This window comes from Theropithecus gelada, chromosome 18 (assembly GCF_003255815.1).
Source record: "Theropithecus gelada isolate Dixy chromosome 18, Tgel_1.0, whole genome shotgun sequence".
In the NCBI taxonomy this organism is placed as follows: Eukaryota; Metazoa; Chordata; class Mammalia; order Primates; family Cercopithecidae; genus Theropithecus; species Theropithecus gelada.
The window spans coordinates 41113997-41130196 of record NC_037686.1 but is presented as its reverse complement, the minus strand read 5'-3'; the positions used below and the strand labels follow the sequence as shown (position 1 = coordinate 41130196).

General features: G+C 37.7%; 1 protein-coding gene across 1 annotated transcript in view; it reads left to right on the top strand.

Moving 5' to 3' along the window:
- Positions 1 to 16200, top strand: part of DCC (DCC netrin 1 receptor) — a 1221566-nt gene that overhangs the window by 479791 nt on the left and 725575 nt on the right. The gene's annotated exons all lie outside the window — the stretch shown is intronic.

The window sequence follows — 16200 nt, the reverse complement described above, 5'->3', positions numbered from 1 at the left end:
ATGAAAAGATATATTAGAAATATATTTTAAGTAATATGTTAATAGTGTGATCCGTGATAAGAGGTATTTAGCCTAATTTCCTCTACTTTCTGAGCAGTTGTCGTTGAACAGGAAAGATTTTCTTGATTTGGGGAAATCTTGGAATGTCAAAGAGTCTGTCTTGAGGCTACCTGCTACTTTACTTATTAAGATGGGAGATGTAGGGGACTCACTCATTTCGTCAGGATTTATTTTTTGACAAGGACAAAGTAAAAATGAGCTTTTATAAATTATGTTATAAGAAAATTCATGGATCAGAATCATAGCTCTGATTATACTTCATGACTGTAATATTTTCATACATGGTGTCTGTGTTTACTGAGAATGAGCCCAACAACTAGGAAAGCACCCTGTTAGTATCTTCAGGGGGTATCCTGTACGGGATACATAATGGGGCACCTGAGTAAGATAAAGCAACAGAAAACTCTTATGTGCAGGGAACAACATGTATGATAAACCAAAGGGAATCTAGGACTAGAGAAGGTGTCATGCCTGCAGGTAGTTTATACAGCTTGTACTATCTGGGCAGTGAGTGGAAAGCTTGGAGCAAAACGGAATCAGGAAGCATTCTTGCTAAAACTGAGCATGGAGGTGAGAAAAAATAGATTATCTTCTCAGAAAGGGTAAATTGCAACTCCGTGGCCAGTTGGTATCTTTCCACTTAAAAAGATTTCTAGTTGACTTGATTTATTCTCAAGATGGCTTTGACGCTCTGAAAAATGAGTCACTTCCTCATCTTGATGAGAAATACACTGGTTTTCAATAAAGGGGTAAAGTGATGTTTTACTTCTTCAACTTAGTTCCAGCAGAAGTTCTAAAACAACTGGAAAGTTATTTTGTTTCTTTTGCTATCCTTGTGTCTTGTGAATTGTGGTAGGTTTATTTCAAAATTGTAAGAAAAGAAAAACAGCGGTTGGAAAACATGAAGTGGTCTGTTTATTTTGGCCATTGGTGAGAGATATTTTGGAAAAGCTATCTAAACTGAATTCCAGCTGCATATCACTGGATGCTGGCAGGATTCATTGGTGGGAAGTTATGGCAAACATTTTGATGGCTTTAAATCTGTATTCATAGCTGGTATCTTTTGTGTGATTGTATTTAAAATAATTTTTAAAAAGAGAATTCCTCTAATGTTTGCACTGAAAGGGGGAAGGAAGAAAAACTAGATTAGTCTTTTGAACTGCTGTGGTTTTAAAGATGAAAAAACCCTTCATCTCAGCAACGAGCAGTGGAAGATTAAAAATGTTAGACTTGGCCAGGCATGGTGGCTCACTCCTATAATCCCAGCACTTTGGGAGTCTGAGGCAGGCTGATTATCTGAGATCAGGAGTTCAAGACCAGCCTGGCCAACATAGCGAAACCCCGCCTCTACTGAAAATACAAAAATTAGCCGGGCATGGTCACAGGCACCTGTAATCCCAGCTGCTTGGGAGGCTGAGGAAGGATAATCACTTGAGCCCAGGACACAGAGGTTGCACTCAGCCAAGAGAGCACCATTGCACTCTAGCCTGGACAATAGAGAGAGACTCCGTCTAAAAAAAAAAAGATACACACACACACACACATTAGACTTATCCCTTGTCTGTGGCACCCAGCTGGTGACTGAGCCATGCCTCAGCCTCTTGACTAAGACCAGGGATATCTCCCTTCTGTTATACTGAAAGTCTACCTATTGAAAAGTCAATCCTGAAGATAAGCAAGATAAAGAATTAAGAACAGGAAACCACACCAAGCTCTCTTTCTCCATTTACCCCTTAAACAGATGTTTAAGTTTTTTGAATGAGCAATTCATTATGGTAAATGTGATACATTTTATTAAATGAGTCTAACAATTACTCTGCAAAGGGAAAATTGATATGACAAAGAGAATGGATTCTAACCATCCTATGATCCAACTTTATCAGCTACGTGATATTGGTCAGCTTACACTCCTTTATCTGTTGGCTTCCTCACTGTTAAAATGCACGTGATTCTGCCTAACTAATAAGGTACTTACAAAGATTACATTAGAATATGCATATCATATCTTGGTGTCTGAAAAAAGCTGCTATATTATTAAAAATAAAATTAAGCAACTCATATTCCTCTTAAATTTCTATTTTATATCAACCTGCACCTGACATGTGGAAATTGAGAGAAATAGCTTCAGTTTTGTTTGCCTTTTTTGTTATGGTATTGATTTCTATTATAGTTATATAATTATAGTATATAATGGAAATTACCTATTTTTTGTCTAAATTAGTGACAATGGATACAAAAAGTACAACACTCCGAGGAAGTATCTCTGCCCTTGAAATTTCTGAGAAAGTTTCAACAACTACATTTCAGACTCATGGAAAATATGATCATAATTGTTTTGGTTTGTTTTAAAAAATCACCTTATGTTTAAAGAACCTTATGAACATGCCTCAAACTGTTCTGCTATTCTACACACCTACAAGTGAAAATCAATATTTCTTTCAAAAATTTCCATGTATGTCTCAGATAAAAGTTGTGCTGTGCTCCCATTTTTCTAATGTGACATACGGTTGGTTTCAAATGCATGTCCAGGAGCCAAAATACTGAAAAAACTGTGTTGACTTATAGTTTAGAAGGTTTTCTCCTGAGGAGGGGGGAAAAACAGCAGATAATATTGTCACAGGAAATTCATAAGCCAAAAAGAAGTTTCAAATAACTCTTTCTCCCAAGTCTTTCACAAGCTGTCCTTAAATTTTTAAACAGCACTTGAATAATAAAATGTGTTGGTTATAGCCCCATTTTTCTTCGTGACTATCCTCAAAACATTTACTGAAGATACTATTTTAAGCTGCCACTTCAACATTTTTACCACCGGTTTGTAGATGATTTGAATTCAGTTGTACAACACAATAGCATACAATAATCTCCCCATTCATTTTGACATGGATCATCTATTTTTCTGCCCAAAGGATTGAAGTGACAATGGCAGTTGGAAGACATTTCAGGAACAGGGCAAGAAATAGGATTAGGTGTCCCTGTGCCTACATGTAGGAAAGTAAGTCCCACTTCTCTACCAAAAAGAAAATTTAGCTTTACTCTGCTGCTAGATGACTTAGTGATTAGCCGGCCATAGCTTGAAACATTTCGGAGTCTTATTTTTGGTGAAGAAGAGGAAACATTTTGAATTTCTTCCATTCTCTTTTGATTATTATTATTTTTTTTTTATGGGAATGAGTCTTTCCCCTTTGAAGGAACCTTTTTCAAAATGACTGGAGTGCTGTAGTGGGATCTCAGCGCACTACAACCTCCGTCGCCCAGTCTCAAGCAACTCTCCCTCCTCAGCTTCCTGCATAGCTGGGACTATGCGTGAACCACCACGCTCAGCTAATTTTTGTATTTTCAGTAGAGATGGGGTTTCACCATGTTGCCCAGGCTACTCTCGAAGTCCTGACCTCAAATTACCTGCCCACCTAAGCCTTCCAAAGTGCTGGGATTACAGGCGTGAGCCACCACACCTAGCCAAAAATATGTTTATCATTTTACAGTCAGCCCTCTGTATCCGTGGAGTTTCCACATCCATGGATTCAACCAAAACAGATAAAAAATATTCAGAAATACATTGCATCTGTGCTGAACATGTAAAGACTTTTTCTTGCCAAGATTACCTAAACATTACTGTATAGTAACTATTTACATAGCATTTACATTATATTAGGTATTACGAGCAATTTATGGATGATTTAGGGTATATGGGTGGATGCACATATGTTATATACAAATACTACACCATTTTATAGCTAGGACTTGAGCATTCCCAGATTTTGGGTAACTGAGGGAGAGATGACTTTATACATCAATGATCAGTCTAGTAAACCCAGCCAGGGCCTGGAGGGGGCACTACCCAGTCTTGGGCTGAGAAAAACCTATTGAGGTTAGGTAGATCCTTTAAGTTCATTGAACTCAAATAGTCTTTTAGTATTTAAATTCCTTCTAGATCAGAAGTTCCTAGTTGGAGAGCCTTTAATAGCTACATCCTGAGCCTCACCTTTGAGGTGGAGGGGCAGAAAACAGCATTTTAAAATGGCTCAGGTGATTTTGATGTAGCATAGCTAGCATTAATTTGTGAATTTGCAGTTGGGAAATAAATCCCTAGAGAATCCTTAAGCAACTTCTCTAGAGTTGTCTACCTTGATAATCCCACGTATGTTTGAATACCTCATACTGCAAAACTATTATTTGCCTAGGCAGCCGATGCTCTTTTCAGTGGACTTGCTGCATCAAAGAAAACAACATTAAATGAAAATGCACCTACATGATTTCTCTATCTATTGGTATTAATTCTATTACTTGGAGGCCATAGAAAATCTAATTCCTAATCCACGCACTAGCTCTTCAGCTACTATTTGCAGACAATGGTAGGCACTTCCATTTCAGTCATTTCTTCTCTAAAAAAATATTTCTAGTTCATTTAGTCTGTATGTGACTCAATTTTAAAGTGTGTGTATTCCCTTTGCTTTTCTTTGAATTTACCCCTGAGGTTTCTCAAGTGAGGGCTTCAACTGAACACAAGTCCCAATGGGGCTAGGTTCATAGGTGTGTGAGCTGCATAATCTCACAGGACGCTCCAATTCAGGTCAGTGCATGGTTTTTTGTTCTGCTGTCATCGACTTATAGTACTTTTTTTTTTTTTTTTTCTTTTTTCCCTTGCAAGAGCCTCCACATTTCCGCTTTACACAGAGGTCATGCAAATTATGTAGCCTGCCCTGTGTCCCAGCTCTAGGATGATTTTGTATAAACAGTTCAATTCCCACATGCCCCATGCTAATGGAACATGAGTATACCTTATCTGTTTTAGTAGCCATGTTACTCTTCAGTTCATACTCTATATACTATGGGAGGCAACCCCAAGATTGTTTTCTTCTACACAGCCATTTCTTCTTCATGCTGGGTTTTTGAGATTGTTGTGGGAAACAAATACAAGATGTTATTTTGATTCCAGTTAAGCATAATCTTTGAAGATTTAGCTTGTGGTTCCAGACCTATTGAGATCTGATTATGTTCTGATTGTATCATCCATCATGTTTGTTGTCCCTCTTAACTGCATGCCACCAAAAGACACAACCCCGTCTTATAAAGTGATGAAAAATACAGTAGGAAGCATTTAAAGAAATACGATGAATAATGGTTTTGATCATGTGATCTAATTGCTATTGTTTTCTTAAAGACACCAAATGTCTCCAGTTTCCGTAGCTGGGGTATAATCTTTATTCTTCTTGCCTAAAAATACTTCGATAGTCTTTGTTGTCATTGTGAATAGGAATATGAAAATACTTCAGTTGTAATAGGGGCTTCAGCCAACAGAAGACTCATTTCTGAAACTATGTGTTATAAAAAACTCATGTCAGAGGAGTTGTAATTATTTAATGCAAATATAGAAAATCTAATGTTTCTGTCTACTTTGGCAATGAGATGCTTCGAGGAGCCAGTTCCTTTAGTAAGTGCTTTAGTGTTGTTATGATATGACATCCTCAAGTGAGAAAGGTACAAGAGATGTGTAAATGTGTTCCCACTTATAATAAGTGATTTCTGAATTATTTGCTTTTATTCCAAGTTAATCATGGAAAGTTTTAAGAAAAGTAAAATTGTTTATGTAGGATGATGACAGTTTTGATTTCAGCTACGCGTATGATCAGGTAATGAAATATGAATTTGTTTGCTTATATAATTAAAATACTATTTGGTCAAATTAAATACTAGCCTGGCTAGCTGTTATGTTGTTAATTAGAATTTCAAACAGTATTTAGATACTTCAATCATTTCCCTATTTTATCTGAGTAATCATTCCCTCAGAAATACAGAAATGAACACCTCAGAAGCCCAGAAACATTACATTTGAGCTAACTTTTCTTTTCCCACATCAAGCTGCATGCATTAGTGAAGGCTGATACTCAGTTTGTTGTCTGAGATTTCTCATTGTACTGTAACAGATTCAAGGGCGAACTTACAGTAAGATCAGTGCACTGGTAGGAACACCTTAGTCCTAGTTGCAATGCTGGAAGAACTTGTTAATTTGCTTTAGATCTATTATTTACCCATCATCTCTAAAGTGAAGGAGATACCATGGCACATCACAGAAGTCTTTTTAATCTCCAAGATTGTACACATCTGTAAATTTGTGAAATGCCTCCAGAGAGATAGGGCAGTATAAATGATTCATACTATTGATTCACTTGGCAAGTGTAAGGGCTGAGCTCAGAAATAAAGAGGCAATTCTATTACAGTTCAAGAGTCTGACAGGACCCTACTACTCAGACCTCAAGAAGTGCTTTGTAGCAGTTAAAAATGATACTTTAAAAGCATGTGTGATATCTGTGTTCTCATGCACATATATTTATCTTTGTATTACTCACCAAAAATTACTGAGTGTATACTTTTTGCCAGGAACTGTTCTTGATGCTGGGGACATAGTAGAGAACACAACAAAGACTCTGCCTTTATGGACTTTTATTGTGTGGTAAAATATACCAGGTGTTAAATAAGATAATGAAGTAATTCTATTACATTGAAACTGGAGTGGAAGGCTAGGCAGCAAATGAATGGGAGGGATCTGCAAAAGAAAATTTCACTTTAAGTATTGTGGTCAGGGAAGCACCCACTGAGAAGATGACATTTGAGTGAAGATCTGCAGGAAGTAAAGGTGCAAACTATAAAGATTTCTGGAGGGATGATGCCCGGTCAGAGCCAGCAGGTACAAAGTCCTAGAGGTGACAGCCTGCTAGCTGTGTTTGAGAAATAATAGACCAGCATGAAGGGAAGTAAGCAAGCCAGGAAGAGAGGAAGATGAGGTGGGGATATAATAGGAAGCCAAATAGTATAAAGACAAGCTGTCCAACTTGCCACATGCAACCCATGATGGGTTTGAATGTGGTCCAACACAAATTCACAAACTTTCTTAAAACATTGAGATGCTTTTTGCAATTGTGTTTTTTAGCTCATCAACTATCGTTAGTGTATTTTATGTGTGTCCCAAGACAATTCTTCCAGTGTGGTCCAATGAAGCTAAAATATTGGATACCCCTGGAAAGTCTTGTCAACTGTGTTAAGGTGCTTTTCACTCAGAGTGAGGAAATGGGTGACTTACTATTTAATAGGATCCCTCTGGCTGCTGAGTTGAGAATAGTGTATGTGCAAGGTCAGAAGCACAGGCATGTTAGGAGGCTATTGGATGAAATTCCACAGTCACACATCATCTTTTCCAATAGACTAATATCTATTACTAGGCTATCTGTAGCCTGATCTACTCTTGAATCAGTCACTCATTTATACATATAATTGTTGACTGGTACAAAATGCTGTCATTGTTTTAGACTGAAGTTATGTAATTGTAACTGTTAAAGTGAATGTCCCCATTGGGACCCAAGAAACCTATTTTATCTACCTTCATAGACCTAGGAGAATCCAATTCCATTAAATGTAGATTTATGGAACCCATACTTTATAATCAGGCACTGTTCCAATACTTGGGATACATCAGTGAGCAAAGGAGACTAGTAGCCTTGTCCTTATGGAGTTGCATTTTAAAGGGAGAAGACAAAAATAATGCAAAAATAATGGCTGCAATAAATAATTGATAGTTTATTAGATGGTTGAGTGTAATGAAGAAAATACAATATAGATCTCACAGCATAGGGCAAGTCCGGATCAGGACATTCTGATCAAGCTTTATTAGGAAAATGAGATTTAAATAAAACTTTAAGGAAGTCAGAAAGTTATCCATGGAGATTTCTTGGAGAAGAATATTTCAGGCAGAGGAAGCACAAGCAGTGGCAAGCAACTGACAGTTCAAAACCTCCAGGGCAGAAACAGGACGGTCACTTTCAAAGCATTGCAAGATGATGAATATGTCTAGAGTGAAGTGAGAAATGGAGAGTTAGTAGGACATGAGATATGAGTAGAAGTGAGAGCCAGATCATGTAGTTGCTTGGAGGCCAGTGTAAGGACTTTGGATTTTGCTTTGTATGAAATGAAAAGCCAAAGAAGGAGAACTATGATCTGATCAAGTACATCGTTCTGGCTGCTGTGTTGTGCTGAAATATGGGAGGGAAGGCGTGAATGAAGGCAAGCCAGTTAAGCTGTTGCAACAATCCAGTTTAGAGAGGATGAAGGCTCAGAGAAGAGTGGTGGCAGCAGAAATGTTGAGATGTGGTAACAGTTACATTCTGGTTATATTCTGAGCTGAATCAAACGGAATTTGACTATAGATTAGACGTGGGGTCGGAGACAAAGAGAACTATTATGACAACAAGATTTTGGGGCCTGAGAAACAAGAGGGGTGGAATTGCTATCACCCAAGATGAGGAAGAGTATAGCAAAAGAGGATTTATTGATCTATCCATAGTTTTGCCTTGGACAGGACAAGTTTCAACATTTACGTGAAGATGTTGCCTTGGCAGATAATATACAAATCTGAAGTTAGGATGGAGAATTTGGGCTGAATATATAAACTAGGGAGTCATCCTACTGTGTTAGGTTTATGGTTTACAGTGGTGTTTAAAGCTATGGACAGCATGAGGTCTACAAAGGAGTATCTGAAGATAGAACAAAGGAGGCCAATGCCCAAGCCCTGCATACTCCCAAATGAAGTGATTTAAAAAGAATTTTTAAAAATCCCTAAAACACCTCAGAATTCAGCTTGGTACCTTCTTCTACATCAGTAAAGATCTGCAATGGAAATAGTTTAAACTCATTGCAGACTGGGGGGTTATGTAACCATACTTGTAACATGATCGTTTGGGGAGGAACTCAAAGCATAGTGTTTCCTAAACAAAAGGAAATGGATTTTCCTTTACATGATGGCACCAGGCGCTTGGTAGTAACTGATTGGGATACTATGCTGCAGCAGATATGGAGGTTGGATGTGGGTTTCACAGGGGAAAGAGCCCCACAATGGCTTAGTGAGGCCTTCCAAGGGAGCGAAATGGGCGAAGCCTGGTGCCATGGGTTTGCTTACATTTTGCAGATCTTACAAATGAAAGTTCTATTGAGGGGCTCTGACTTTTGGGGGTCAAATTCCTTTTAAAGAATTAGATAGGATTATAAATAATACCTATCAAAACTCTGCATGTACCTGTGCACCCTCAAACAAAAACTCTGTGTACCCCAAAATGTATGCATATGATTTCAGTAAGACTTCTGGGCATCTTCCATGGACTTGTTTAAGAATTCCTGCTGTACTAACTCAAAAACAGTCTTAAGAGCTTAACACACATTCTTTCCAAATGTAGTCAGTTTCAATATTAAGTTTGGTAGACTCTGCTATTTAACATAAGTAGCAAATAGACATGCGATAGTTATTCCACTATTATTGTTCTAATCACTTCATGGAGAAACTTGCCAAGAATAATTAAAAGTAATTTGTAACTTCATTGCCCTTTTATTGGCCATTTACTTTGCAAACAGAATGTAGCTATGGATCAAGTGGCACATGTTCATATAGTTTGCCAGTTTGGGGTACACTTATAAAATCTTTTCATTACTAATGTAGTAAGCAAGGCTAACTGAATTGGTCCCCTGAAAGACAGATGGCAATTCCAGACATTACTAATTTTTTTTTCTAAAATTTAAAATGTACATATTAATGATGTGGAACTACTCTTAGATTAGCCATATGCATAGCCCTCTGCCATAGCCAAATGAGAATATATAACCTCTTGTTTAGTAACAATAGGGTTTTGCTATCAAAGAGAATTAAATACATAGAGCATTCTGGCATTTAACTACTGCCAGAAAAGTGTATCTCAGCTTTAATTACACTGAAACAAAACTCACTGGCATATATCTTCCACATACACCTAGTCCACATTAATTACCTCCACTTAGCAAGTCCACCTGTCTGGATGTTTGGGCCACATTTTCAAAACAAGTTCTTTCAGCTATTACGCTGCTAATCCATGGTCCTCAAACCCAAATATCCATGCGAAGGCTAAAGAGCCCTGGAGGTTGATTTGTAGGCAGCTGTTTTGAAAATTCCAACCCATAAACATTTCTGCCACACTTTATAGAGGAATTCTAAACACAAATGACCACTGGGGTGAGCCAATTACAAGCCCTGTGATAAATAGCAAGCACATGCCCTGCCCAATGACATTGAATATTTTTTTTCCTTTGGGACAGAGTCTCATCCTGTCACCTAGGCTGCAGTATAGGCTGAATCCCATCCCAGAGTCTCTGATTTAGCAAATCTAAAGTAGAAACTTCTAGCAAGTTCCCAGACAATGTTAAGGTTTCTGGTCTGGAGCCACCACATTTTGAGAACCACCACTACAATCCTTATTAAATGTTATATGTTTCTGTTGGGCTATGAGGTGAATTGGACTTCAAACTGTTTTAAAAACTTTACTTCCCGACAAGAGCTCACTGCAGCCTTAAACTCTTGGGCTCCAGCAGTCCTCCTGCCTCAGCCTCTCAAGTAACTCGGACTACAGGCACCTGGCACCATGCCTAGTTAATTTAAAAAAAAAAAACTTTTTTTTGTAGAGATGGCAGCTTGCTACGTTGCCCAGGCTAGTCTTGAACTTCTGGGCTCAAACAATTCTCCGGCATCAGCCTCCCAAAGTAAAGTACTTGAGATTACACTGAAGACTGTTTTTCCTCCTAGTAGAGATAAGCAGGTCAAGTCTGCCAAGGCCGGCACAGAACTCCCGGGGCCTATGTGCTTGGGTACATACACAGCAGCTTCTGCAGAAAACAGGTCCCTTGCCTGTGCCTTAGCACTGTGTGGGGGAGGGCAGAGCTTCCACACAGGTGGGAACACATCGGGCTTGGCAATTTTTGTAACTGAATATTAGCCTCATGCCCTCTTCTCTTTATAGCAGATGGATCCATCTTCAATCAGCATCACAGAACACAAACTCTCCAGCTCTTGTCAGGAAGTAAAGTTTTTAAACATTTTGAAGTCCAATTCACCTCATATCCCAACAGAAACATGTATTTAATAAGGATTGTAGTGGTGGTTCTCAAAATGTGGTGGCTCCAGATCACAAAACTTAGCATAGTTTAGGAACTTGCTAGAAGTTTCTACTTTAGATTTACTAAATCAGAGACTCTGGGGTGGGACTCAGCAATCTGTTTTCAGAAGTCCTCTGGGTGAGTCTGATACTCACTGAAACTTGAGAACCACTAATCCCAGGCAATGTTTCCAAACTTTTTGTGTGCCTAAGGATTGCATGGTGAGCTCATCTGGGGCATTACTGAACATCTTAATTTCTGACACTTATAAAAGCAGACAAGAAAATGTGTGCCTTCTACACCAAAATGCTTGTAAAAAATTTTGAAAAATATGACCTTATTTTACAAAACCATTTACTGCTTTGAATCAAAGCTTATCAAAATTATTTGAAAAATAAGAAAAATACGTTTTAGCGACACCAATTTTTTTATTCTCTATGGTCTTCCTTGTGATTACATGAGTAATTTATCATTATCCAATGCATTTAATAGACTTCAGAAAGGCAAAAAAAGATAAGTATTTTTGTTGGAAAAAATGACTTATACAATTAACTACTATATGTGTTTATGTGTGTGTATAAACTATATACGTATATATGTATATGTATATTGTACATATATGTATATCATCTTTTCATGTTACTGCTCGATATTAAATTATTTCTTCCTTTGTAGGAATTCTGTGAAGTTGAAAAATTTGCATTGTTTCTTAAATGTCTTATTTTACATTTTTTCATAGACAAACAGCTTTTTAAATGCACTTTAGTAATTCACTGTGTGCATGATTGAATTTAGGTTATTTAACATCCCGTGGGTGTTTTGTAATTCATAAAGTGGGAGTAGTGTGTTATTTAATACAATACCACATATGGCCATGGATAAACTGGTTGTTTCCATAAATCCTGAAAGAAATTTCTGGGAGAAAAACAATTTATATTATAGTCCTCTTTGTTTTCCAAACAGAAGAATAACTCAATTTTAAAACACCACTCAAGATGCCCAACCATTTCAAAGTGATTTACGTTCTATTTTTTCCCTTGACTTTCAAACCCATTTTTATACAAATTTTAAAACATGAATTTTAAATAGGGAAAATATTGCTGATAGACATTTGTTTTACTCAGGAGTTAAACTATTGCTGATTTCACTGTATTGGAAATGTATAAGGAAATAAGACTGAATATTTTCAGGAGGCAGATTTTGTTTTGATTTTTGTTATGTCATATGATCCTATTTCAGGTCTATAATTTTGACCATGAAACTAAAATTACAGCTTCAAAGAATCTTCACTTTCAACTCATCAGCACCCATCAACTCGTCATTTACATCAGGTATAACTCCCAATGCAATCCCTCCCGGTGCAGCACAGCAACATGGCACAAGTATACATATGTAACAAACCTGCACGTTATGCACATGTACCCTAGAACTTAAAGTATAATAATAATACAAAATAATAAATAAAAAAAAAGAATCTTCACTTTAATAAATTGAAATGGCTTCAGAGTAAATTCACTTAAAATAACTATTGGTTTATATGGAGATATATATATATAATGTGTATTTTAAGATATATTTCCATTCCTTTAAATGAATTCAAAACTGATTTTTAATGAAAATGCTTCAAAAGTAACATTTATTGACAGAAACTTCTTTATGACATGCATTTTATTTCTAAAAAATCTTTTCACCTAGGCATAATGTTTAAAAATATTTCAGGAGGATTCAGATGTCACCATGAGAAAAAATAAAATTTGTTATAACTTTGTTTAGTCCATTCTCATGATGCTATGGAAAAATATGAGACTGAGTAATTTATAAAGGAAAAAGATTTAATTGACTCACAGGGGAGGCCTCAGGAAACTTACAATTATGGCGGAATGGGAAGCAAACATGTCCTTCTTCATATGGCAGCAGGAAGGAGGCCAATGAGTGCCCAGTGAAGGGGGAAGCCCGTTATAAAGCCATCAGATCTCATGAGAACTTGTGCACTATCATGGGAACAGGATGAGGGGAAATGCTCCCATGATTCAATTATCTCCATCTGGTCCCTTTCATGTCATGTGGGGATTATAGGAACTACAAGATGAGATTTGCATAGGGACATAGCCAAACCATATAATTCTTCCTCGGTCCCTCCCAAATTTCATGTCCTCACAATTCAAAACACAATCATGCCCTTCCAACAGTCTCCCCAAAGTCTTAACTCATTCTAGCATTAACTCAAAATTTCAAGTCCAAAGTCTCATCTGAGGTAAGGCAAGTCCCTTCCACCTATAAGCTTGCAAAATCAAAAACAAGTTGGTTACTTTCTAGATACAATGTGGGTACAGGCATTGGGTAAATACGCCTGTTCCCAATGGGAGAAATTGGCCAAAACAAAGGTGCTACAGTCTCCATGCTAGTCTGAAATCCAACAGTGCAGTCATTAAACCTTAAGGTTCCAAAATGATCTCCTTTGACTCCATGTCTCACATGCAGGTCTTGCTGATGCAAGAGGTGGGCTTCCATGGCCTTAGGCAGTTCTACTGCTATGACTTTGCAGGGTATAGCCCCCTCCTGGATGCTTTCATGGGCTGGCATTGAGTGCCTGTGGCTTTTCCACGCGTACAGTGCATGCTGTCATGGCGTCCGGAGGATGGTGGCCCTCTTCTCATGGTTCCACTAGACAGTGCCCTAGTGGAGACTCTATGTGCAGCATTCCAACTCCACATTTCCCTTCTATATTACCATAGCAGAGGTTCTCCACAGGGCTCTGTCTTTGCAGGAAACTTCTACCTGAACATCTAGGTGTCTCCATACATCTTCGGAAATACAGGCAGAGCTTTCCAAACCTCAGTTCTTGACTTCTGTGCACCCACTGGCTCAACAACACATGGAGGCTGCCAAGGCTTGGGGCTTGCACACTCTGATGCCATGGCCCAAGCTCTACTGTAGCCCCTTTTAACCATGACTGGAGGTCTGGGAAACAGAGCAACAAGTCCCTAGGCTGCACACAGCAGGAGTGGCCCTGGGTTGGGCCCATGAAACCATATTTTCCTCCTAGGCCTCCAAGTCTGTGATAGTAGGATCTGCTGTGAAGTCTCTGACATGCTCTGGAGACATTTATTTCCCATTTTATTGATGATTAACATTCAGCTCCTTGTTAGGCAAATTTCCATGGTGGGCTTGAATTTCTCATCAGAAAATGGGTTGTTAATGTCTGTCACATTGGCAGGCTGCAAATTTTCCAAATTTTTATGCTCTGCTGTTCTTGAATGCTTTGCAGCTTAGAAATTTCTTCTGCCAGTTACCCTAAATCATCTCTCTCAAGTTCAAAGCTCCACAGGTCTCTAGGGCAGGGGCAAAATGCCACCAGTCTCTTTGCATAACAAGAGTGACCTTTACTCCAGTTCCCAATAAATTCTCCATCTCCATCTGAGACTACCTCAGCCTGGACTTCATTGGTCCCTATCACTATCAGCATTCTGGTCAAAGCCATTCAACAAGTCTCTAGGAAGTTCCAAACTTCCCCACATCTGTCTTCTGAGCCCTCCAAGTCTCTAGGAAGTTCCAAACTTTCCTACATTTTCCTATCTTCTGAGCCCTCCAAACTGTCCAATCTCTGCCTCTTACCCAGTTCTAAGATTACTACCAGATTTTCGGTATCATTATAATAGCACCTTATTATTTATGGTACCAATTTACTATATTAGTCCATTCTCATGCTTCTGTAAAGAACTGCACGAGACTGGTAATTTACAAAGGAAAGAGGTTTAATTGACTCACAGTTCTGCAGGACTGGATAGGATTTGAGAAACTTACAATCATGGTAGAAGGGGTAGCAAACACATCCTTCTTCACATGGTGTCAGGAAGGAAAAGAATGAATACCCAGTAACGTGGGAAGCCCCTTATGAAACCATCAGATCTCATGAGAGCTAACTCACTATCACAAGAACAGGGTGGGGAAACCACCCCCATGATTCAATTATCTCCACCTGGTTCCTCCCATGACACATGGGGATTCTGGGAACTACAATTCAAAATAAGATTTGGGTGAGGACACAGCCAAACGATATCACTCTGTTTTTTAAATTGTTCATCTACAATTTTGAAGGAGCACTCTCTATTTGTCCCTAGTTTTAAATTTTATAAAATTTTTATTTGAGGCTTTAGGGGATATTATACTTTTAGATTAAGAATTTTTATTCCACCAAGAATATTTTATGTTGACATTTTTAATTGAAATATATGGCTCTACTTTCTTGCCTTAGTAAGATATACTGAATATATTTGAATCCCATTCTGGTGACTAACTTTATAGAATTGTTCAGGGTAATACTTGCATGTATTAGTAAGAAAAAAATTCTACAATTGTACACCATGTCAGTGATTGTATTGGCTGTGTCTTTCCCCTAGAAGATGCTGGGGTGCAGTGGGGGAGGGGAAGAAGAAAAAGAAAACTTAATTTTTATGGTAAGAAATTGATTATTTTTCTATCCTAATTTTAAATCCTCAAGCAATAATAAGTATTAAACAATAATAAGTATTTACTCAATTCTTACTACTAACCAGGTATTCAGAACATGGGAATGAAGCATAAATCATGTTCTTTAAACTAAAGGAAGTTAATACTCGGAGAATTGTTGCAACAGCATGTGATAATGCAAATTATTTTTGTTTTTTTATATTATTTTGTTTTATAAATGAACAACGAGCCAGGAAAGCAGTGAATTTCATAGCAGTTCATAAAATGGAAACATGAACTAAAATAGTTTACCAACACTTTGGGAGAAAATGGAACTTGAGTTAGAATTTGAAGAGAATCTTAGAAGATAGGTGATTTGGGGGGAAGTGAAAAGAAGGGATTTAAGGTGGTTCTGGGAAAAGAAAACAGCCTGAGTAAAGATGGAAATCAACGTTATTTTTATTTAGTAGAAGATAACAAATTTATCTTGACTGGAGCAGAGGACATGTGGAGCAATCACAGGAAAAAAAAAAATAACTAAAGAGTTAGGCCACACTGTAGAGCTGAAAGGCAAAATAACTTGGATATCCACTTAACCATATTACAATTCCTATTAAAAACCTCTTACTTAGAAGGAGAAATTATTCAAATGAATCAACCTATTCATAATACATGAAAATGTCTTTGTTTTGAATTGACACAGAAGTTCTCTATTAAGCTAATGAAGTGTTCGCACATGTATGTGTG